This window comes from Malaclemys terrapin, chromosome 2 (assembly GCF_027887155.1).
Source record: "Malaclemys terrapin pileata isolate rMalTer1 chromosome 2, rMalTer1.hap1, whole genome shotgun sequence".
NCBI lineage: Eukaryota > Metazoa > Chordata > Testudines > Emydidae > Malaclemys > Malaclemys terrapin.
In genome coordinates, this window is record NC_071506.1 from 281,031,411 (window position 1) to 281,055,639 (window position 24,229).

The 24,229-nt window shown below is 46.9% G+C and overlaps 1 long non-coding RNA gene across 1 annotated transcript in view; it reads left to right on the plus strand.

Moving 5' to 3' along the window:
• The first annotated feature begins 572 nt into the window (after positions 1-572).
• LOC128830874 (uncharacterized) overlaps positions 573-24,229 on the plus strand; it is a 29,447-nt gene continuing 5,790 nt past the window's right edge. Inside the window, exon 1 of the long non-coding RNA XR_008443706.1 lies at positions 573-776. This is a non-coding gene — a long non-coding RNA (uncharacterized LOC128830874). The remainder of the gene's footprint in view (positions 777-24,229) is intronic.

Sequence of the window (24,229 nt, forward strand, 5' to 3'; positions counted from 1 at the left end):
GGGGTGTACAGCAGAGGTAACTACATTGATTTTTAAATCAGTGCCATTTTTCCAGTGAAGCCCTGCTCTTCGAATAACCCTGATCCTGTCCCCGCTGCTTCCACCAACCACCCTGAATTGTCACCTCTCCTGCATTTTGGTCTTGAGCAAAATGTTTAAATCCAGGCTAGGTTCTGTTCTGTCAGGGCAGTGTCTGATCCTGGGGGTCGGGTCTGAACCTGTCTCCGTGGAACTGAATGGGAAATCGCCCACCAGAGCAGGACGGGGGCTCTATCAGGTCACTTGTGTGTAATGAGCATCGCCGAAAAGCATTTGCGAAATCTAGATAAGCTCCCTCCACTGCTTCCTCTTTGCCTCAGAATTCAGCAAAGTGCTTGTACTTTCCATCCACGCCTGTCCAGTCAAGTGGGAACAATAACAAACCGGGCCCCTGAGAGCTAGCCAAGCACACCTAGGAAAAACAAACAGGTGCGAGCGATAAAGGAAAGTGTGAGGCCAGAGAGATAAGGAAAGGAGTCAAACACCCTCCCACACATGTCGCAGGGAGCCACAGAACTCCACAACATCCTACAGTACGAGCTTTGGTTCAAGTGTAAGCTTATATTTTTGGGTGCACCTCTGTTCTCCATGTTAACGCAATGCGCCTTTTCACACTTTTCACACTCGCTAGTGGCTGGATAGTCTACAGAAGAGGGTAGGAGTTTACAACTCCTTGCTACACCAGGGTATGTCTACACTGGACAGGAAAACCCACAGCACCGAGTCTCAGAGCTCAGGTAAGCGGATTCAGGTTTGTGGGGCTCGGGCTGCCGGGCTAAGGATAGCAGTATAGATATTCCAGCTTTGGCTGGAGCCCAGGCTCTGAGGCCTCCCTTCTTTGCCGGGTTTCAGAGCCCAGGTTCCAGCCCTAGCCAGCGCACAGCACACAGTCAACTTGTGGAACTCCTTGCCTGAGGAGGTTGTGAAGGCTAGGACTATAACAGCGTTTAAAAGAGAACTGGATAAATTCATGGAGGTTAAGTCCATTAATGGCTATTAGCCAGGATGGGTAAGGAATGGTGTCCCTAGCCTCTGTTTGTCAGAGGGTGGAGATGGATGGCAGGAGAGAGATCACTTGATCATTACCTGTTAGGTTCGCTCCCTCTGGGGCACCTGGCATTGGCCACTGTCGGTAGACACGACACTGGGCTAGATGGACCTTTGGTTTGACCCAGTATGGCCGTTCTTATGATGTCTACACTACTATTTTAGCCCCTTTGATCTGGGCTCTGAGACGAAGCACGGTGGGTCTTTTATGGCAGTGTAGAAATACCCATAGTTACTACTGTCGCTCACGTGGTGCGGGCTTATAGTTCTGGTGCTGAAGATTCTGGGTTCAAACCCTGTTAATGGCCCACGCTGAGTTGTTTACACCACCCCGATAACTTTCCCTACTCAAAATTTCAACCTACTTCATTGCCTCTCCTAAATACAATAGGGTACAGCAGCACCCCAGCGGTGACAGCATTTCGTTGGGGGGGAGGAAGGGATGCCTCTGTGAAGGTTTTAAGAATTCTTCTGGGGGGAAAAAAGGCACTGGGAGCTGAAGTTCTGAAATCAGGACCCACGATAGCCCCGTGCTGCTAAATGCTGGACAAGCCCACAGCAAAAGCCAGCGTCAATGCCCCACAGCTGCACCCAGCCCGTTGCTCCTCGCTGATTCAGCCAGCGAACCTGGCTTCCTGCACAGCTGAAGACTCCAGCAGGCACAGTCTTAAACTCGGCAGCAGGCCTGGGTCCTTGGTAAGGTGACCCCCCTTTTCAAAAGGCAAAAGTGGGACACATGCAGGAGTCCCGGCCCCTCTGTGGCCCTGCCCCTCCTCTTCCCCCAAGGCTCCACCCCTGTTCCTCCTCTTCCCCCAAGGCTCTGCCCCTGTTCCTCCTCTTCCCCCTTGGCCAGGCCGGAAGCTGGAGCCGGGCCATGTTAAGAACCACCCAGGAAGCCCGGGCTGCTGTGGGTAGCCCTGGACCCTCCATCCGCCCTTCTGGGCAGGGGGCCGGGCTACCCAAGAGCAGCCCTTGGCCCATGTCCCCACCCCCCAGTGCACACTACAGCTGCATTTCTGGTCTTGCTTCCTGTTTCCTGCTTCTGCTCTCAGCTCCCTCCTGCCTCTGGCTCCTTGTTCCTGGTTCCCATGCCTGGTCTCTTACTCCTTGCTCCCCATTCTTGTTCCCTGCTCCTGGTTCCGGCCTCTGCTTTGGCTGATACCCCTGTTCGGATTCCTGGCTCCAGCCTTTCGGCTCCATCTCGCTGCCTGGACTTGGTATTCGGTTCCTGACCCTGGCTCTGATCCTAGGTTCCTTCTTCCTGGCTCTTGACCTCAGCTCACTCCCTGGACTTGGTAACTCGGCTCCTGATTTGGGTTCTGGCCACTAGACCTGGTCACTCCTGGTCACACTAGGCCAGCTTTCTGCCCTGATCACTAGGCAAGGCCACCCACGGCCTGGTCTTTAACAATCAGTCCCCGCTCAACAAACGTCAAGAGGAGTTTCTATGAGTTAGGACTGAGCAAAAACCGAGGGCTACGTTCTACCACCCTTACTCACGCTGAGTAGCACCTTACTCTGCGAGTAGTCCCACTGAAGAAAAGTCAAAAAGTAAGGGAGTAAATGCTACTCAGCATGAGTATGGGTGACAGAATCAGCCCCTAAGTAAGGACTTCAGGTTTGGGTCCATATAAATGTGGGTCCTGATCCAGTATGCTCCTGCAATTCCCACTGAATTCAGTGGAAGTTGCTGGTGCTTATTAGCTTGAAAAGACCAAGGCTGTTGGTAATTATCACTATGTTTTAGAAATATATATATTGGGAGGACTTACGTAGCCCACAGCCCCAGCATTGACCCTTCTGCACAGGGGTGATGCCCCTGTTAGTGTAGGCTGGAGCCAGGAGCTCCTAGAGATGGGAATGAATTGGTGGGAAAGTTACCAAGTCACTTTTACACCTCAGGAAACACTCTGTTCATGCTGGGCGTGACAGCCTGTGGGGACTTCTCTATCATCTAGATCAGTGTGTCCATCCCTATTTGAAAACCAGGACCTTCGGGGCTAGAAAGCCCCAGGGACCGCAAATTTGGCAAGTCCGGCCATTTAGGAGAGTGAACTCGGCATCCTGACCCATCTGGAAATGGAGCTGTTTATATAGAGGGGGAGGGCTGCCATCTATTCTTCCTTAAATTGATCACTCTAATTAATATAGTATGTTGCAGAATAATAAGGCCCCTATTAAGACAGGCAGAATAACTAAAGCCATGTTAACTCTTTCATTGCAGGACAAAATATTTATCCCTAGAATGCAGCCTTGAGTCACAGGAATTACTAGTGTAACCCTTCTGCCAGGCCGAGTTGATAGCAGCAAGGGCCGGGTTCAGTACATAGGGGATTCCTTCTCAACAACGTAACGCAAAACCAGCTCGAGCCCCTACCCAGTGACCTGGGAAAATCTTACACACACCCCTGGGTGCCTCAAAGAGGCAATACTTCCCCTCTCGCAAGCACAGAGTCTCGGTGTAGCAGAAAATGTTTAACAACATGAGGTAAATGACATCGGCATTAAATTGGGAAAACATGACAACTAGGGTTCATAGACCAAACCACGAGCAAAGATCCACCCCAGCAAATTGGGCCGTGTTCTTTCCCTTTGGTTCTTGAGTCCAGCAACCCAAAAATCACCCAAAGTCCCAAAAGTCCAACACCCCAAAAGTCTCTGTCCCTGGTCAGTGGAGCCCCAGAGTTCAAAAATTTATCTGCAGAGTTTTACCCCCCCCAGCCTGGGTGGAAATGGGGGAGGCCGCAGGGTGTTAAGGGGCACCTTACGTGGTCCAAGGCCAACTGCTCCGCCTCTCCATGGGGTTCTGCTGCAGCCTTCACCGCAAGCCGCTCCACTCTACCAGAGGTCCCGTGAGCTGTTCCAGCCGTCCCGCAAACTGCTCAGCTCCGCTTCACTCCACTCCACCAGCTGTCCCATGAGCCACTCCAACCATCCCGCAAACTGCTCCACTCTGCCAGCCACTTAGCAATAGATCTTCAGCCCCTGCCCCCAATAGTTAACACAGCACTCAGTGATTTCAGCTCTTAGTAATTTTAGCTCTTTAGTGATTTCAACTTGTAGTAGGGGAACCCCAGTTCTGGTACACCATTGGCCCAAAGTGAATTCAACTCAGCAGCCTGTAACTAGACTCCTAATAGAATCAAAATTAGGTCTGATATTCAACAGTGGAGAGAGGAAGCGGTGCAATTGGTGTTTCAGACCCACACCACCAGGTACAAATACCTGCACCAGCCTCTCTCAAGTCACTGGGTTTTGGAACCCATGTCCCTTGCCTAGGGAGTGCTACTTAGTTGATGGTGAGTCCCTCTGTCATAAAACAGTTCCACTGGCCTTGATTCACATAATCAGGGTAACAACACTTTATTCTTCCTGCCCCAATAACAGAGAAACTGGGGATCCCACAGCAGCCAAAGTGACCATTTGAGCTGCTGTGGGCTCATGCTAGGCGGGGTGGGTGTGCCTATGCAAACAAGATCAGCCCCTGAAGTTCTTTTGTGCAACTCGCCACAATTCACCACCAGATGTCAAGGTAGAGCTCATCCTGACTCTGCTTACATCAGAAAGCTTTTTCGCTCATATAAATATGTGACTGGCTCAGATTTCTAAATACACAGTGGTGCAACTCTGGAGTTAAGCCTATTGTCATAATTAGTTGGACGAGAACATAAGAACAGCCATACTGGGTCAGACCAAAGGTCCATCTAGCCCAGTATCCTGTCTTCCGACAGTGGCCAATGCCAGGTTCCCCATAGAGAATGAACAGAACAGGTAATCATCAAATGATCCATTCGTTGTCGCCCATTCCCAGCTTCTGGCAAACAGAGGCTAGGGACACCATCCCTGCCCATCCTGGCTAATAGCCATTGATGGACCTATCCTCCAGGAATTTAGCTAGTTCTTTTTTTGAACGCTGTTATAGTCTTGGCCTTCACAACAGCCTCTGGAAGAGGACAAATGGTCTTGTGGGTTAGGCACAAGACTGGGACTCCGGAGATCTGCATTCAGCTGCTGGCTCTGCCACAGCTTTCTTGCGTGATGCTGGGCAAATAATTTCATTTATTGTTTGTGTTACCTTAGCACCTAGATGCCCTAGCCACAGACCAGGATCCCATTGTGCTAGGCACTGTACAAACGTAGAACTTAGTCTTCAGTTCCCTGTCTGTAAAACGGAGTTCATAATTCCACAGTATCTGTTTAGATTGTAAGGTCTTTGGGGCAAGGTTTGTCTGTATGGGCACATGGCAGTGCCTAGCGCAATGAGACAGAATGCCATTTGTTGCTAAGAGCGCTCCTTCTAGTATCAGAAGAGCTGCTGAAAAAACCTCTTCGTTGGCAAAGAGTTCTGATCACTTGCTCTCTCTCTCTCTTTCTCTCTCGTGGTTTTTTGCAAACACGTTTTACATTCTGCTTTCCTGCCACCAAAGCAAAACAAGCGCCGCTTTACTGCATCCAGCGTCAAATATAATCAGAGCAGGGTGTTAATAGCAAACAGACACCGCAGAATGAATGTTCTGCTTTGCAGATGGATCCCTGTGAAGCTGGCACGGTTGCCACAGGCCAGAAGAGAGCTGACTAGTGAAAAAGCACATTTTTCCCCCTGCAAATGGGACCCCAAGCCACAATTGAGCAATGAAGCAATTATGTGCTTGAAGCTGAAATTCTGACTCATGCAAAGGACTCTTAAAACTAGGAGAGTTTTTTGTTTTTTCCTGAGCTCTGCCAAAATCCCATGGTGACCCTCTTTATCCTTTCCTGCTTGCAGTTAAGTGGAATGACAGCTAAGGGTCAAGAAACATAAAATGATTCAACAAGTGGGGCTATGGGGAATAGAGAAGTGGGATCCAATAGAGATCACTATGACATGGGGAAATTCCTTACATTATTCACAACCATCTCTACTATCAATGTTATGGGGGTGCCACAAGGAAACATGTTCACCTTTGCTTTAGTAATAATAAGAAACATGGACCGGGGTCAAAATCTTTGGCTTCAAGCAGCACTTTGGTGCATTTGGATTTGGATCCAGCTCTGGCTTAAGAACCAAAGTCTAGCTCCAGGGCACAGCGCAAGTAAGATAGGGACATAGGAACAGGCATGCCAGATCAGAACAAAGGTCCATCCGGTCCAGTATTCTGTCTCCTAGAGCTGCCAGTATGAGATTCTTTAGAAAAAAGAGCAAGAAACTGCCTGGGAGATTAATTATACAGTAAAATGTCCATAGAGAGAGTTTCTTCCCAACCCCAGTCAGTTAGACGTTGGTTTACACTCTCAAGCATGATGGTGTCTCTCTCTTATACATTTTAGACTATATAAAGTAACTGTGGATGCTCCTATCATCCACATAAATAGTTAATCCTTTAAAAAGTTCAACTACACTCTTGGGCTAGGTCTACTCTACCGGCCTGAATCGGCGGGTAGAAATCGACCTCTCGGGGATCAATTTATCGCGTCCCGTCGGGACACGACAATCGATCCCCGAATCAACACTCTTACTCCACCAGCGGAGGTGGGAGTAAGCGCCGTCGACAGGAAGCCACAGAGGTCGATTTTGCCACCGTCCTCACAGCGGGGTAAGTCGGCTGCGATACGTCGAATTCAGCTACGCTATTCACGTAGCTGAATTTGCGTATCTTAAATCGACTCCCCCCTGTAGTGTAGATGTAGCCTTAGTCTTGGCAATATCTTGTGGCAGTGAGTTCCACAGGTTAAACATGCAGTGTGTAAATAACAAAACAATTTAGAAAGTAACCAGTCTGTGCACTGAGAATCTTATCCTACCCTATCTCCTAGAACTGGAAGGGACCTGGAAAGGTCATCGAGTCCAGCCCCCTGCCTTCACGAGCAGGACCATCCCCTGGAGACGTGTGGGGCAGTCCTCTTCCATGCTGCTACAGGGCAGGGGAATTGGTCTGCAGCTGCTGCGGCCGCATCAAGGGTGCAATAGCACATGGAGCACCTACCGTGGGATTTAATGGCCTTTCTTACCTACAAAGTGACAGTGATCTGAAGGGTTTGCTTCACTTTGCCAACAAGATGGATGATCCACCGTTGGTCTTGCATGAATTTTAGGGCTTCCCTTACAGCAGCCACTGGATTTAACCTTCTCTGAAAGAATTTACAGACTTTGATAATCAGCAGCACCCTGCTCCTCCTTTACTGTAGGTCATGCCAGGACAGCAAAATAGTGTGACTGTTTGAAAGTGGACTGGATGCATCGCTATAAAGGTGAGGGTGAGTTAGTTCCAGAGGCATTGTGGGAGATTTTGTAGAAAGACATGGTATACAGAGAGCAACTCCACTGGGGCGGGGGATGGTAGCTACTGTAGCCACCTGCATGGAACCTGGAGACAGGAGCACAGGTTGCAGAAGACATCAGAAGTCAGCCTGTGGGCACAGGAATACTGGCTGTAGTTGCAGCATCTCCGTAAAAAGTCCTCTTACTAATGAGACATTTTGGAAACATGGAGTCCCCGCATGTTATTACCCAGTACCCTGTACATGGAAACAAGGTAGCAGAGGTCAGCCCAGTGAGCCCCACAGCAAGGAAAAGACTGTGATTAATAGGAAAACAAAGCAGCAAACGGGTAGCATGGAGGCACTCAGACTCTTGGGAAACCTGGATTTCCAGTCAAAACACCTTGCCCAAGCGTGGAAGCAAGAACGGAGTCTGTATATAGCGCTGACTATGGGGATAAAGATGAGCATATGAAGGTAAAGGTTTTCTTTACTGTCTCATTGGGGTAAGAAGGATGAGTAGTGAGTGAAACACTGTTGCCAGGTGCCCAAAACACTGGAAGTGCTGATCAAAGTGTTTGAGTAATCTGACCCCAGACAAAATGAGACCGTAGAGAGAGACTGCTTTTTACCCCAAACGGAGAAACAGCGGAGGAAATGGATATCTGACAGAGCTGAGAACTCTGGCACCCTCATGTCATTTCTGAGACATCACAGTTTTTCTAATTAAAGACAGGATTGTTTGTGGGACACATGATTTCAGCTTATGGGAGAGATTCTGGAAAGAAACAGCTCTAGCCCCAGAGAAACGCCTCCAAATAGCAAGGGTAGCTGAACTGCCCAGGGAAAAGATCAAAACAATGGCAAGTGCATCAGCTCAAGCTAAAGCAACCCAGGAACAAGACAGAAACAGGCCGATTGAGAATGGATGCCTCATGGGCCAATGTACATACGATGGAAAGCAACACGAAAGACAGAAAGAAAAATGCTCAGCCTCTGGGCAGTGCAGGAAAACAGAATCGTTTTATGTTCCAATGCTGCAGCTCCCCTCAAGGAGGAAAAAGCAACCGTGCATGCGATGGTTGAGGACATAGAACTTCCAATGAAGAGGGAAGTATCTGGAGTGTGACTTTAGCGGATCGAAAGACTCTCAATGCCCACACAATGCGGAAGATGGTTGCCAGCCATTCAGCTGCCAGATTTGCAACGATGCTGTTAGATCAATGACCAATTTGATTCCCGCTGGATTGTAGTGTAAGTTGCAATGTAGTCCCAGTAACACTGAGAAGCAGTAATATTAGACTGAGTAAATGTGATCAAGAGATGGTGATATACAATACAACCTTTCTGAGGCCAGTGGGCACATGCAGGCTGTTGATAAAAAACGCATGGAACAAGAGACGTTATCGCCTGGAGTTTACAGTAATTGACACACAGAAGTATCGGCCGCTGCTGGACAGCAGGGCTATGCAAGCCTTGGATCTGATCGCAGTGAAACACCACAATATTCTCAGCATGAGAGAGGACGGAGAACAGTCACTGGGAGACCTGTCCAGCATTCTAACAGAATAGAAGGACCTATTTCAAGGAGATAGACATCTAGCGGGCAAGTTAAAATCAGACCCCCACATGTGCAGCCCACAAGATACCAAAACACAGAGTTCCATTAGCCCTGGAGTCATGCCACTACCAACGAAGGAACTAACAGGCCTTCAAAGGAGAGACATCATTACACCTGTTGAAACTAGCACGGAGTGCATCCATAGATTAGTAGTGGTGAGAAAGCCTTCGGGTGAACTGAAGATCTGCACTGATCGAAAACCATTGAACAGAGCACTGAAAAGAAGTCGTTACCCATTACTGAAGACTGAGGACATACTACCCGATTTCTCTGGGGCAAACGTGTTCACTGTTTGCAATGGCAAGAATGGGTTCTGGCATATTGAACTAGATGAGCCATCCAGCCACCTGCCAACCTTCGCTGCACCTCTTGGTAGACACTGCTGGGTATGAATGCCTATGAGCGTCCACCCAGCTCTAGAGGTGTTCCCACATAAAGCAGGCCCGGGACTGCCGGGCATCAAGACTGTAGCTTATGACATTCTTGTTGCAGGAGAAGGAGATAAGGAAGAGGCAATCCAGGACTAGGATACCAAGCTGTGACTACTACTAAACAGGTGCCAGAAGCAGCATATTAAGCTCAGTGCAGACAAGCTGAAGTTGAGGAGAATTGAGGTCCCCTACACTCGGTATCTATTGACTTTTGAAGGACTCTGGCCAGATCTGAGAAACTGAGAATCATGAAGGAAATACCCAAACCACAAGATGTGTAGGGATTCCAGTGGCTTTATAGCATGGCCAAATATCTTCCCAGATTCCGAGTACACCTATCAGAAGCCTGTGACCCCTTGAGAGAGTTAACACACCATGATGCAGCATGAGAATGGTCAGAGACCCAAGGACAGGCATTTAAAAGAGGGAAGAAAATGAGGCACCAGTCCTAAAGCACGACAACCCCGCAGAACATCTAGAGCGAAGATGTGGGGCATAGGACCAGCTGTGATGCAAAGCCAGTCACTCGTAGTGTTGACTGATAAAGCTCTGACAGACACAGAAAGGGGATGTGCTTTTTGGAATGGAACAATTCCATCCGTTCCCCTTGGGCATATCATCGACATGCAGTCTGATCACAAGCCTTTAGAAAGCCTCACGAAGCCACTTCTGAATGCACCCGAGTGACTACAGTGCATGTTACTGAGATTCCAGTGCTAGCAGATGAGGATAAGGTACTGTCCAGGATAGTTACCACCGGTGGCAGATACACTGAGCAGGTCACATCTTCTGGAGTACAACACAGCTGGCCCTGTGGGACATGCTATAGTACCTTTGCTTCTGTATCAAACAGGAGAGGGTGCTGTGGGAAATAAAATGATTCCTACTCCAGGGGTGGCCAAAGTGCAAGAAAAATATGCGGTAGGAGGACCCCCTTACGACCAGGAGAGGGATGAGTTGTGTGCACCAGACGGGACTGTGTTTAAAGGGGATGGAGCAGTAATCCTAGCAGATTTAAGAGATGACATCATAAGCCGGACACATGCCTGAAACCTGGGGATAGAGGTAAGGCTGAGATGAGCCAGGATGTGTATCTACTGGCCAGGAATGAATGTCCAATTGAGAGAATACAGGAACCGGTGCAAGGTGTGCAAAGACCATAGTGATCAGGAGACTCTACAACCTCATGATATCTCAGCCCTACCCTGGGAAAAGGTCAGAACAGATCTGTTCACTTCTGATGACAGGAACTACATGGTCACAGTAGATGACTTCTCCAGTTTCTGGGTGGTGGATTATCAGGAGGACTCAGGCAAGAACTATGATCAGGGAACGGACGGCACATTTTCCAAAGTCTGGCATACCTGACAGTCTATGTCAGGGGTCGGCAACCTTTCAGAAGTGGTGTGCCGAGTCTTCATTTATTCACTCTAATTTAAGGTTTCGCGTGCCCATAATACATTTTAATGTTTTAGAAGGTCTCTTTTTTATAAGTCTATAATATATAACTGAACTATTGTTGTATGTAAAATAAATAAGGTTTTTAAAATGTTTAAGAAGCTTCATTTAAAATTAAATTTAAATGCAGAGCCCCCCGGACCAGTGGCCAGGACCCAGGCAGCGTGAGTGCCACTGAAAATCAGCTTGCGTGCCGCCTTCGGCACGCATGCCATAGATTGCCTACCCCTGGTCTATGCTCAGACCAGGGACCTTAGTACACTGCAGCAGAATTCAAATGATTCCGCACCTACTGGGAATTTGAGCAAAAGATGTCTTCCCTGGCGTACTCACAAAGCAACGGGAAGGCAGTCAAGAGCCTGATGCCAAAGGCAACACACACAGGAAGGATCCTTACCTGACCATGTAGGGCAGATTAACACTCAAAATTGCTACAGTACAAAGCACATTTCAGAACCACTATGCATTTGAATCAAAGCTCAGAAAAGCCAGTGGAATTCTTTTCACTTGGGTTTTGCATCAGGCCCTCTTTCTTCTGGCTGGCTTCTATTACAAGGAGACGTCTATATTTATGGAAACAAGTAGCCAATAGAGAAGTTGCCAGTAGATAGTGCTCAAGAAGATGGAGCAGAGTTTCTGGGTGGTGTAGGATCAATAAAACATATTGTGCACCACAAATAGCTTCCTCTCTGCTGTCATGTGCATGGAACTCTTAACACCTTCTGCATTTATGCTCCAGAATCTATTACTTTTCCTGTCACACACTGAGGGTCACAGGGGGAAAAAAAACAAAGAAGAAATATCAATAGAAGAAAAACTAGTACAAATATTAATGGGCGTTTATAATCAAATGGGCCCTAAAATGGGCCCTCCCCAAGTAGTTTCTCCAAATCGCGTGTCATTCTTTATTAGGCCAATATATGGAACATAGAGTTTGAGATTAATGGAGTTATATGCCTGGGATGGTTCTGGTCTAGGGACTTTTCTGAAATGGGTCCTGTATGTTGGATTGGCTTTTTTTGCTGTCTGGAAACAGACCATGTGCTGTGCTCAGTGATGTGATTTGGGAGTGTGGGGGGACAGACCCAAATTTTGCTCCCAGTAAACCCAAGAGCAAAAGTCCTATTGACTTCAATGGGAACAAGAATGGACTCCAAATTTGCTCCTATTATCTTTTTAAAGGCAATTTTTTATCAGGCAAAAGAGGATTAGGCCCAGATCCTTAGAAGCATTTAGGAATCTAACTTTCATTTATTTCCTTTTTGACAATCTAGGCCAGTAGTTCTCAAACACAGGGCCGGCTCTAGGCACAAGCCAACCAAGCACGTGCTTGGGGTGGCACCTCAGAAGGGGCGGCCAATGTTGGGGTGGCAGGGGGGCGCTCGAGGGTTTTTTTTTGGTTTTTTTTGGCTGGGCAGCAAGGGGGTGTTTTGGCGGCGCTGGGGTGGGGGGCGGTGGCTTTGGTGGCGCTGGGAGGGAGCGGGGGTTTGGCCAGCCTGGCGTGGCGCGGTGCTCCGGGGGTTTGGCCGGCCCATCCCGGCGCTCCGGGGGGGTAGGGTTTGGGCGGCCCGGCGCAGCGCTCTGGGGGTTTGGCCGTCCCAGTGAGGCGCGGCACTCCAGGGGGAGCGGGGGTTTGGGCGGCCCGGAGAGGCGCTCAGGGGGGCGGGGATTTGGGCGGCCCGGCCTGGTGCTGGGGGGGGGGGGGCGGTTTGGCGGCCCAGCGCGGTGCTGGGGGGGGGCGGGGGTTTTGCCAGCGCAGCACTGGGGGGGGGGGTTGGGCGGCCCGGCCCAGCCAGGCGCGGTGCTGGGCGGCGCTGGGGGGGGGATCGGCGGCGCGGCTCTGGGGGGTGTGTGTTACGGTGGGGCGGCGCTCTTTTTTTTTGCCTGGGGCCCCTTCCAACCCTGAGATTCTATGATTCATAGTTAATCCACCTCCCTGAGAGGCAGTAGCTATGTTCACAGAAGCTGTCCCATTGATAGCGCTGTCTACATGGGGGAGTTAAGGTCAGTAGAACGACGTCACTTAGGAGTGTGGCTTTTTCACACCCCTGAGCAACACAGTTCTACTACCACAGGTCTATAGTGTAGACCTGAGCTGAGTCACACCTTGATTGCAATGCCTGACCCTCCACTATCTGCTTTACCCAGTGTTCCTCCATTGACATCAGCTGGGTTATTCCAAATATACACCGGCGCAGTCGAGACTCTCAGTCCATAAACACTAAACCAAGGTAATCACCCTTCTCATTTCACACTTTAATGTGGTGCTGCCAGGAAGTTGTTACCCTGGGCGCACACCACACTGCTCCTAGTCCAACTATACCGCAGAGCGGCTCACCCGATTATCACCTCATAAAAAGAGCGCTCTGCCTGATTTTCGAGGGGCTGCCACCTCCTAAATCATACCTGCATCCATGAGTGGATGGCTTGCCAGAGCCCGTGCATGATTGTATCTGCTTAAAATAAAGAACCAGCAAGCCAGGCAGTTGCAATGTTCCACAGCCGGGGTGTGAAAGAGGCAAGCGGGAGTCTGCTAAGTATTAGCGCCACTTGCTACTTACGGTGTTCTCCTTGTCAGAGCCCTGACTGTACTGAGCCGAATTCTTAGAGTTGCAGTCGCCCCTAGAGACAGAGCTAAACCCTAAGCCCTGGTCTACACTTGGGAGGGGGGGGGTCGACCTAAGATACGCAGCTTCAGCTACGCGAATCAGCGGTATATCTTTGGTCAACTTACCTGGCCATGAGGACGGCGGCAAATCGACCGCTGCCGCTCCCCCGTCGACTCCACTTCCGCCTCTCGTGAGCTGGAGTTCCGGAGTCGATGGGGAGTGTGTTCGGGGATCGATGTATCTGTGTCTAGACGAGACGCGATAAATTGATCCCCGATAGATCGATCTCTACCTGCCGATCTGGCGGGTCATGAAGACCTGCCCTAAGTGTAGAATACCTGCAATTCCCACAGTAAAAGTATACTGGCTTAGGCCCAGTGAATCCTGAGCTTCACAAGAGTCACTAAATTACCCATATCCAGCAGTGAAATTCCTGGAGGGAGGACAGCAAGGGACAAAGGGTCCTGGAGCAATTTGTAGAGTGGGGGGGCTGAGAGTCATTGAACCAAACTGTAAACCCTGCATATGATGGAAACCACTTCCAGCCAGGGGGGACAGCAGCACTCCCAGCACCCATGCAAGGGACCCAAAGGTCTCTGAGCTGCATACTGAGGTAAGTTGCAGATTGGACTATATTTAGCAAGTGCTAAATCAGAGCCCAGAAAAGATAGCATAGCACAAGTGGAAACAGATGGCGAATATCTTTTTGCCCTGATATAAATCCATGGTACGCCCACATCTTGAATACTGCATACAGATGTGGTCTCCTCATCTCAACAAAAATATACTGGCATTAGAAAAGGTTCAGAGAAGGGCAACTAAAATGATTAGGGGTTTGGAGCGGGTCCCATATGAGGAGAGATTAAAGAGGCTAGGACTTTTCAGCTTGGAAAAGCGGAGACTAAGGGGGGGGATATGATAGAGGTATATACAATCATGAGTGGTGTGGAGAAAGTGAATAAGAAAAAGTTATTTACTTGTTCCCATAATATAAGAACTAGGGACCACCAAATGAAATTAATGGGCAGCAGGTTTAAAACAGATAAAAGGAAGTTCTTCTTCACACAGCAGACAGTGTGGAGCTCTTTGCCTGAAGAGGTTGTGAAGGCTAGGACTATAACAGTGTTTAAAAGAGAACTGGATAAATTCATGGAGGTTAAGTCCATTAATGGCTGTTAGCCAGGATGGGTAAGGAATGGTGTCCTTAGCCTCTGTTTGTCAGAGGGTGGAGATGGATGGCAGGAGAGAGATCACTTGATCATTACCTGTTAGGTTCGCTCCTTCTGGGGCACCTGGGATTGGCCACTGTTGGCAGACAGTATACTGGGCTGGATGGACCTTTGGTCTGACCCAGTACTAGAGAGAGAATGTTAAATAAAACATCCACATCGAGTAATTGTTCTTAGAGTGAGAGAGATCTCCAGACTTTAGTAGAGGAATCATATCTACGATTAATATTGAGCTGTTATACGAAGTGACTTAGGCACATTTGAAAATGGGACTTAGGTGCTTTTGATCATTTTAACCACTATCTTTTCCACTGGGAACCATTTGCCCCATATTTACTTCATGAGTAAAGATAGACTCTTCACCAGTTAGCCATCTTTATCCTACAGCTTTTATCCACCTCAGCACTAGGAGGCAGTAGAGAGACATATTCCATTGTCTCTTGCTGTAGTTGGAATGACAAAATACTTTTTTTTCTAGTGAAAATATTGTTTAAACTCTACATATATGTAAAAAGAAAATAAGCAGTTCATATGCTGGTGCTGCATCAGAGAACACTGGATTATACAAGACAGCAATTTTGTCAAAGTCCTCCTTTTTTATTGGCTGAATAATGCAGAAGAACTTCACGCAGGACGAGAACGAATGATATTCATTATTCAGCTGTCTCTTTTCATCTGTAAATCAAGTGAACTGGAGGTGATTTAATCAATCATTTTATCTGGGGAAAAAAGCATGTGAGAGTATCATGTCAATCATGTAACTTTTTTGGGTGAATATACTTTACATTTAGGTCAAAAATTTTCTATTGCAACTTTTTTCTGGATGGAAAATTGCCTTTTCAAGCAAAACAAAGGTTTTTGTGTGTGCAAAATTCACTTTTCAAATGGAAGACTTTTTTTACTCTAGTAGAAAAAATGTTAGTCAGAGGCAATCCCTCCCCTCCCCACCCCCACCCCCACACACACTGAACTAATTTTTTTTTAAATTATTTTGAGTTTTTTTTCCATTGAAAAAAAAATAGTTCATGGAAAATGAGGAATGAAATGAAAAACTTTCATTTCTTTCAATGTTTTCCTGAAATATACTTATCTTTTTTTAACCAACTCTGACTTTATTTTAAATTTTGAGAAGCCACCAACATGAAAACACTAGCAAAGGCTGTTTCACCCTGTGCTGTCATGATAGGTTAGACAAACACCTGTCAGGAATGGTCTAGATCAGGGGTCGGCAACCTTTCAGAAGTGATGTGCCAAGTCTTCATTTATTCACTCTGATTTAAGGTTTCGCGTGCCAGTAATACATTTTAACGTTTTTAGAAGGTCTCTTTCTAGAAGTCTATAATATATAACTAAACTATTGTTGTATGTAAAGTAAATAAGGTTTTTAAAATGTTTAAGAAGCTTCATTTAAAATTAAATTAAAATGCAGAGCCCCCCAGACTGGTGGCCAGGACCCGGGCAGTGTGAGTGCCACTGAAAATCAGCTCGCATGCCGGCTTCGGCACCTGTTTCGTAGGTTGCCTACCCCTGGTCTAGATAATACTTAGTCCCACCATGAGTCCCTCTCAAGGTCCCTTCCAGTCCTATGATTCTATGATATATGGAATCAAAGATGTTTTTAAACAGGAGGCACTTATTAAAGAGAACAGCTACAATTACAGACCCAAGCAATTAGGCTTCCACTCAGCTTAAGCTCCAGCTTTGTCTCTCTCGTTTACCAGGAGTCACACCCTTTCTTCAACTCTACACACCACAGACAGGCTGAATAATATACCTAGTGGTTGAATAAAATAACCATATCATATCTAAAATGATAGCATTTTCCAGCATACATCTCAAAGTGATTTCCAGATGTTAATAGGTTGGGTTACAAGAACCCACTGAGGTAGGGAAGTAATATTATCCCCATTTTGAGAATGAGGAAACCGGAGCTCAGTGGAGTTTAGAGTCCAGACCAACTCCCAGTGAATTCAAGTGACTAGCCCAGTGTTAGTCAAGGAGTCTACGGAAAAGACACAAATAAAAGTCCAGACCCTCAACTCCCGTCCTGACGTTAAGCACACGATCAGCCTACATGGTTTTTGTTTGTTTGTTTGTTTGTTTGTTTTAAAGGCAGCTTCAAATATCCAAGAATCAACACAGGAAAGACTTTTTCTTTCATACTTTTAATTGTCAGTTGAATTCCATATATTTACTTACTGATAGTTGTGCCTTTCTCCCCAGGGAATTTAACGCTGCTGAAAGGTGCTAGGAGTAAGTAAATTAAGTCCTCGAATCAGCCAGAGACATGTAACAGCAAAGAGTGAGTCAATGCAAGTGTGATGACCGCCACCTTGGCTCACACCAGGGACACCCAGAGCAAGAAGGATGAGTCTTTACAGCTTGAAGCTAAAGAGCCCTGCTATGTGGCTATCACAGACCCCTCTCCTCTGCAAATCCCACGCAGAGAGGGACCCATAACACATCCTGACCAGTGGATTTCACTAGATTCCCACCCCCCTCCAAAGCACCACATATGTGCCATGACCTAGAGGGTCCAACTCTAGAAATGAGAGGATAATAGTCTCCGTGGCTCAGTCTATCCTTGGCCTCTCCCATGACGCTGCTAACAGTGGGGAAAGGGTGATCTTGTACTTAAGGCATACGACTGGAACTCCGGAGATATAGGTTCTATGTCCAGCTTTACTACAGAATGTTGGCCAAGTCCTTTTGTGCCTCATTTGTACAATGTTTCCCTGCTCCACAGGAGTGTTGTGAGGATAAAGCCATGAAAGTAGGGGCAAAATGAGAAGGGCCAAGGCACAAAACAAGATTAAGCTAGCTAGGAACAGAAAGGTAATGAGACAACATTTTACAAATGCATTAGAAGCAAGAGGAAGACCAAGGACAGGGTGGGCCCACCTCTCTCTGAGGAGGGAAAGCCAATAACAGAAAATGCAGCAGTGGATTGGGGGAGTGCAAGGCAACAGTGAAACGGTTTTAATCGGTGTGATAAGCAAGTCGAATCAGCTGCTTAAAAACTGTTAGGTATTTTGTAGGCATCATGGGAGGGGTGAGTTTCAAGGAGAGATTCGATGAAAGATAATGTAGAGACCTGGCGGATTTTTACAGGGCGCTCCTCCCATGTGTATGGGCCTGGGAGAAAACACAAAGTACCAACCCAGCAAGGAGAGATCAGAACCCCCTATCGAATCTACAGTATAACTTCCTGCAGCGTGTAGTCCCTGGGAGCCACAACTGCTGTGAGGGGGGAGCTGCAGGGGACTCCTGGAGACATGAAGCATGTGTAACTTAAAGTAAAGGGGTAGCCTACTTCATTTTATACCCATGAAATTGTTGCTTTTCTTTGTCCAGCCCCACTGTCAAACCCCTTTCTGTGTAAGTCACACTGGTTTTGCATACCCACCAAATGCCAAATCAGAGCATGTTACACTACATGGCCATTGGCCACATTTGCACCCACCTTCTGATCAACTTACACCCAAGATATAATTTACAGCACTGCTGAATTTGGACCAGTGACAACCAGGAGGCTGGCCTCTGCTTACTCCACACAGAACTGGGTCCCCGATATTTAAACCTGGTTTTTAATTCCTAAAAATAAATGACATTCTCATTAGGTTAGCACCAACATTATTATAGGCTTTTCACACTATGGGATTCCACACTATGCCTTCAGTTGCAACATTAAAACACCCAGTTCCAAATCACAAGGATAACTGCAACGTTCTGGTTCAGCGGTATCTTCCAGTTCACATCAAGCCAAGTTACTTTAAATATATCAAAATACATGGGATGCATAATGAATACAGCAAGGTCAAAACTAGAGTCATGGGGATCTATTGCTAATCATAGAATAGTAGGACTGGAAGGGACCTCGAGAGGTCATCTAGTCTGGTCCCCTGCACTCATGGCAGGACTAAGTATTATCTAGACCGTACCTGACAGGTGTTTGTCTAACCGGCTCTTAAAAATCTCCAGTGATGGAAATTCCATAATGTCCTTAGGCAATTTATTCTGGTGCTTAACCACCCTGACAGTTAGGAAAATTTTCCTAATGTCCAACCTAAATTGCTCTGGCTGCAATTTAAGCCCATTGCTTCTTGTCCTATATCCAGAGGTTAAGGAGAACATTTTTCTCCCTCCTCCTTGTAATAGCCTTTTATGTGCTTGAAAACTGTTATGTCTCCTCTCAGTCTTCTCTTCTCCAGACTAAACAAACCCAATTTTTTCAATCTTCCCTCATAGGTCATGTTTTCTAGACCTTTAATCATTTTGGTTGCTCTTCACTGGACTTTCTCCAATTTGTCCACATCTTTCCTGAAATGTGGCACCAGAACTGGACACCATACTCCAGTTGAGGCCTAATCAGCGCGGAGTAGAGCGGAAGAATTACTTCTTGTGTCTTGCTTACAACACTCCTGCTAATACATCACAGGATGATGTCTGCTTTTTTTGCCACAGTGTTACACTGTTGACTCATATTTAGCTAATGGGAGGGACTTTCATAGGATGCAACAAGGGATAGATTGGCTCCTCTCCTGCTTTGCACATGTAAAGAAAACCAGGGTGGGAAATCAGATTGTGCAACATACCATAGAGTCCAGAATTAGTGTAACATACTGGCCAAGTGTGACTTTGTCCCCCTCTAGTGTCTGCAGTATTAATCTGCTACAGCTTGCAAGGTAATGGAGCTGGTTTTAAGAACAGGAAAACACAACATTTGGAAGAGAGGGAACTGCAACACGAAGAGGCCAGGAAAACATGAGAGCTGTAGCTGCTTGACTCTGACAGAGTTAAAGAGCCATACCCAGAAAGGCATGTTGGGGAAAAAACAGTTCCTGCAAGATGCCACTCCTGCACTGGGACAAGGGGGTCCCAGAAGAGGATGCTACTTTGGAAAGAGGGGCTTCGGTGTACTGCATTGTGTTCCCGTATCACAGGCACACACAAAACCTACTCTTACCAGGTGTTGACCCCTCCTGCTATGCTCACAGCAGCTGGGAGCACTTAGCACCTTGCAGGAAAAAAAGCCCTTGTCGAGAGACAGCTGTGCACTCACGTGCAGTGGGTCATGATCTATGGAATCACAGTGCTTTTAAAACAGAAGGCATCTGTTACTCAGAACCGCTACATGCTGCACACACAACTTCACAGACAATGTGGACTTAAGGTTGCATGCACTCAGAAGTGCCCAGGCTCCACCCAACATAAGAGTTTAATGCCTATCTCACGACACAGCCATGCCACCTTAATGCTGCCGCCTTTGGGTCTTATTGCCATCCCACTGGGGGCAGAGCTGAGGTTGCGTGGCTTAAACCCATTGCAACTCACTCCAGTGCATCAAGACATTTTTGATGGAAAATTTGTTTTTCAACTAAACAAACGTTTTTAGTGTCTGCTTTCCATGAACAAAAAATTGATTTTTCATCGAATAACACAAAAATCCAACATATTTTGGCCAAAAATGGGAAAATGTTGATTTGGAAACGATGCTGTAATGTCACACAGGTGTCTCCTAAGCTCATTCTCCTGGACAGGCTGGGCTCCCTGGGCAGGCTACATCTCCAAAAAAAAGCTGCAAAAAAAGCAAACGTGATTCTGGGATGTATTAACAGGTGTGTTGTGAGCAAGACACGAGAAGTCATTCTTCTACTCTACTCTGCGCTGGTTAGGCCTCAACTGGAGTATTGTGTCCAGTTCTGGGCACCACATTTCAAGAAAGATGTGGAGAAATTGGAGAGGGTCCAGAGAAGAGCAACAAGAATGATTAAAGGTCTAGAGAATATGACCTATGAAGGAAGGAACTAGTAGGGGAAGCAAAAGTGGATGGGAACCTGGGAGGCAGTGACCATGAGATGGTCGAGTTCAGGATCCTGACACAAGGAAGAAAGGAGAGCAGCAGAATATGGACCCTGGACTTCAGAAAAGCAGACTTTGACTCCCTCAGGGAACAGATGGGCAGGATCCCCTGGGAGAATAACATGAAGGGCAAAGGGGTCCAGGAGAGCTGGCTGTATTTTAAAGAATCCTTATTGAGGTTGCAGGAACAAACCATCCCGATGTGTAGAAAGAATAGTAAATATGGCAGGCGACCAGCTTGGCTAAACAGTGAAATCCTTGCTGATCTTAAACGCAAAAAAGAGGCTTATAAGGAGTGGAAGATTGGACAAATGACCAGGGAGGAGTATAAAAATATTGCTCAGGCGTGCAGGAGTGAAATCAGGAAGGCCAAATCACACTTGGAGTTGCAGTTAGCAAGAGATGTTAAGAGTAACAAGAAGGGTTTCTTCAGGTATGTTAGCAACAAGAAGAAAATCAAGGAAAGTGTGGGCCCCTTACTGAATGAGGGAGGCAACCTAGTGACCGAGGATGTGGAAAAAGCTAATGTACTCAATGATTTTTTTGCCTCTGTCTTCACGCACAAGGTCAGCTCCCAGATTGCTGCACTGGGCAGTACAGCATGGGGAGAAGGTGGCCAACCCTCTGTGGAGAAAGAAGTGGTTCGGGACTATTTAGAAAAACTGGACGTGCACAAGTCCATGGGGCCGGATGCGCTGCATCCGAGGGTGCTAAAGGAGTTGGCGGGTGAGATTGCAGAGCCATTAGCCATTATTTTTGAAAACTCATGGCGATCGGGGGAGGTCCCAGATGACTGGAAAAAGGCTAATGTAGTGCCCATCTTTAAAAAAGGGAAGAAGGAGGATCCGGGGAACTACAGGCCAGTCAGCCTCACCTCAGTCCCTGGAAAAATCATGGAGCAGGTCCTCAAGGAATCAATTATGAAACATTTAGAGGAGAGGAAAGTGATCAGGAACAGTCAGCATGGATTCACGAAGGGGAAGTCGTGCCTGACTAACCTAATTGCCTTCTATGATGAGATAACTGGCTCTGTGGATGAGGGGAAAGCAGTGGATGTGTTATTTCTTGACTTTAGCAAAGCTTTTGATACTGTCTCCCACAGTATTCTTGCCACCAAGTTAAAGAAGTATGGGCTGGATGAATGGACTGTAAGGTGGATAGAAAGCTGGCTAGATCGTCGGGCTCAACGGGTAGTGATCAATGGCTCCATGTCTAGTTGGCAGCCGGTTTCAAGTGGAGTGCCCCAAGGGTCGGTCCTGGGGCCGGTTTTGTTTAATATCTTTATTAATGATCTGGAGGATGGTGTGGACTGCACTCTCAGCAAGTTTGCAGATGACACTAAACTAGGAGGCGTGGTAGATACACTAGAGGGTAGGGATCGGATACAGAGGGACCTAGACAAATTAGAGGATTGGGCAGAAAAAAACCTGATGAGGTTCAACAAGGACAAGTGCAGAGTCCTGCACTTAGGACGGAAGAATCCCATGCACTGCTACAGACTAGGGACCGAATGGCTAGGTAGCAGTTCTGCTAAAAAGGACCTAGGGGTCACAGTGGACGAGAAGCTGGATATGAGTCAACAGTGTGCTCTTGTTGCCAAGAAGGCTAACGGCATTTTGGGCTGTATAAGTAGGGGCATTGCCAGCAGATCGAGGAACGTGATCGTTCCCCTTTATTCGACATTGGTGAGGCCTCATCTGGAATACTGTGTCCAGTTTTGGTCCCCACACTACAAGAAGGATGTGGAAAAATTGGAAAGAGTCCAGCGGAGGGCAACAAAAATGATTAGGGGTCTGGAGCACATGACTTATGAGGAGAGGCTGAGGGAACTGGGATTGTTTAGTCTCCAGAAGAGAAGAATGAGGGGGGATTTGATAGCAGCCTTCAACTACCTGAAGGGGGGTTCCAAAGAGGATGGAGCTCGGCTGTTCTCAGTGGTGGCAGATGACAGAACAAGGAGCAATGGTCTCAAGTTGCAGTGGGGGAGGTCCAGGTTGGATATCAGGAAAAACTATTTCACTAGGAGGGTGGTGAAACACTGGAATGCGTTACCTAGGGAGGTGGTGGAGTCTCCTTCCTTGGAGGTTTTTAAGGCCCGGCTTGACAAAGCCCTGGCTGGGATGATTTAGCTGGGAATTGGTCCTGCTTTGAGCAGGGGGTTGGACTAGATGACCTCTTGAGGTCCCTTCCAACTCTGATATTCTATTATTCTATGATTCTATGATTCTATGATTCTGGCTGGACTTGAGAACAGGTCTTGCTTTCTATTTAAAAGGAAGGCTGAAAGAATTGGGTTTGTTTAGTTTGGAAAAGAGAAGACTGAGAGGGGACATGATAGCAGTTTTCAGGTATCTAAAAGGGTGTCATAAGGAGGAGGGAGAAAACTTGTTCACCTTAGCCTCTAAGGATAGAACAAGAAGCAATGGGCTTAAACTGCAGCAAGGGAGGTCTAGGTTGGACATTAGGAAAAAGTTCCTAACTGTCAGGGTGGTTAAACACTGGAATAAATTGCCTAGGGAGGTTGTGGAATCTCCATCTCTGGAGATATTTAAGAGTAGGTTAGATAAATGTCTATCAGGGATGGTCTAGACAGTATTTGGTCCTGCCATGCGGGCAGGGGACTGGACTCGATGACCTCTCGCGGTCCCTTCCAGTCCTAGAATCTATGAATCCCAAGATGCACCATGGCCGTGGACTCGCAGGATGTCACACCTCCCATCTCCACCAGGGGAGAGCGTGGTGCCTCATGGGAGATGTATTCTGAACAGAGAGCCAAACTTATCCCGGAGAATGGGAATACAAGCTAGCTCAACTACAATTCCCTTCAAGCATTGCAACAGATTTTCTGAATCAACATTTTTTTGGTTTTCAGATAAAACATTTCGATTTTTGAATTTTCACAGAATTTTTTTTTAAAAATTCCATTATAAAAATTAAATGAAAATGCTTGACAATGTGCAGTAAGAAATACATCACACTTTTGATACCATATATAAATCTATGCGTGGGGGCATGGAGACAAAAGAATGAGATACTCTGTGTTACTTATTTTGAAATAGCTGATGGTTTTTTCCCTGTTTCCTTCCAAAATGAAATGATTTATCTGTTACTCTTCCTGAGATTTGCTCCATTATAAGATTTCCTATGATCAGGTTGAACTATACGGTACTTTGCGATCTTGCTAGATTCATCCAAGCCATCCATAGTGTTTTTATGGCCAGTGTTAACAACTGTAACAGAACACTTCTAATCATTTGATGGGGTTTTAATATTTCAGAAAACCCATGTTTTGTTTTGTTTTGTTTTTTAACAAGAGAGATAATTTTAAAAGTGAACTTAAATGTATATTGTGCTTGTAATAGACTTTGGAATTAATCAGGGTATATTACGTGAGCCTGAAATATTAATTTTCAAAATTCTTGGCCCCCCCACAACACACTTTAGAGTCAATCCTCTGTGGTGCTGAGTGCCTGAGCTTTCATTAGCCCTTACTCACATGAGTGAAGTTTGGAGGATCAGTCATTTTAATGGCAGACCTGAGCACCTTCAGATGCTATTAAAGGACCTGATATTGCAGTCCTTGTACCCGTATGGTCTAGCTCTAGTTATGTGTTAACAGATGCAGGGTGGTAGAAATCACTCCAGTTTGTACAGCACCCAGCGCTGGGGGACCCACTCCCTCAGGAGGCCTTTCGG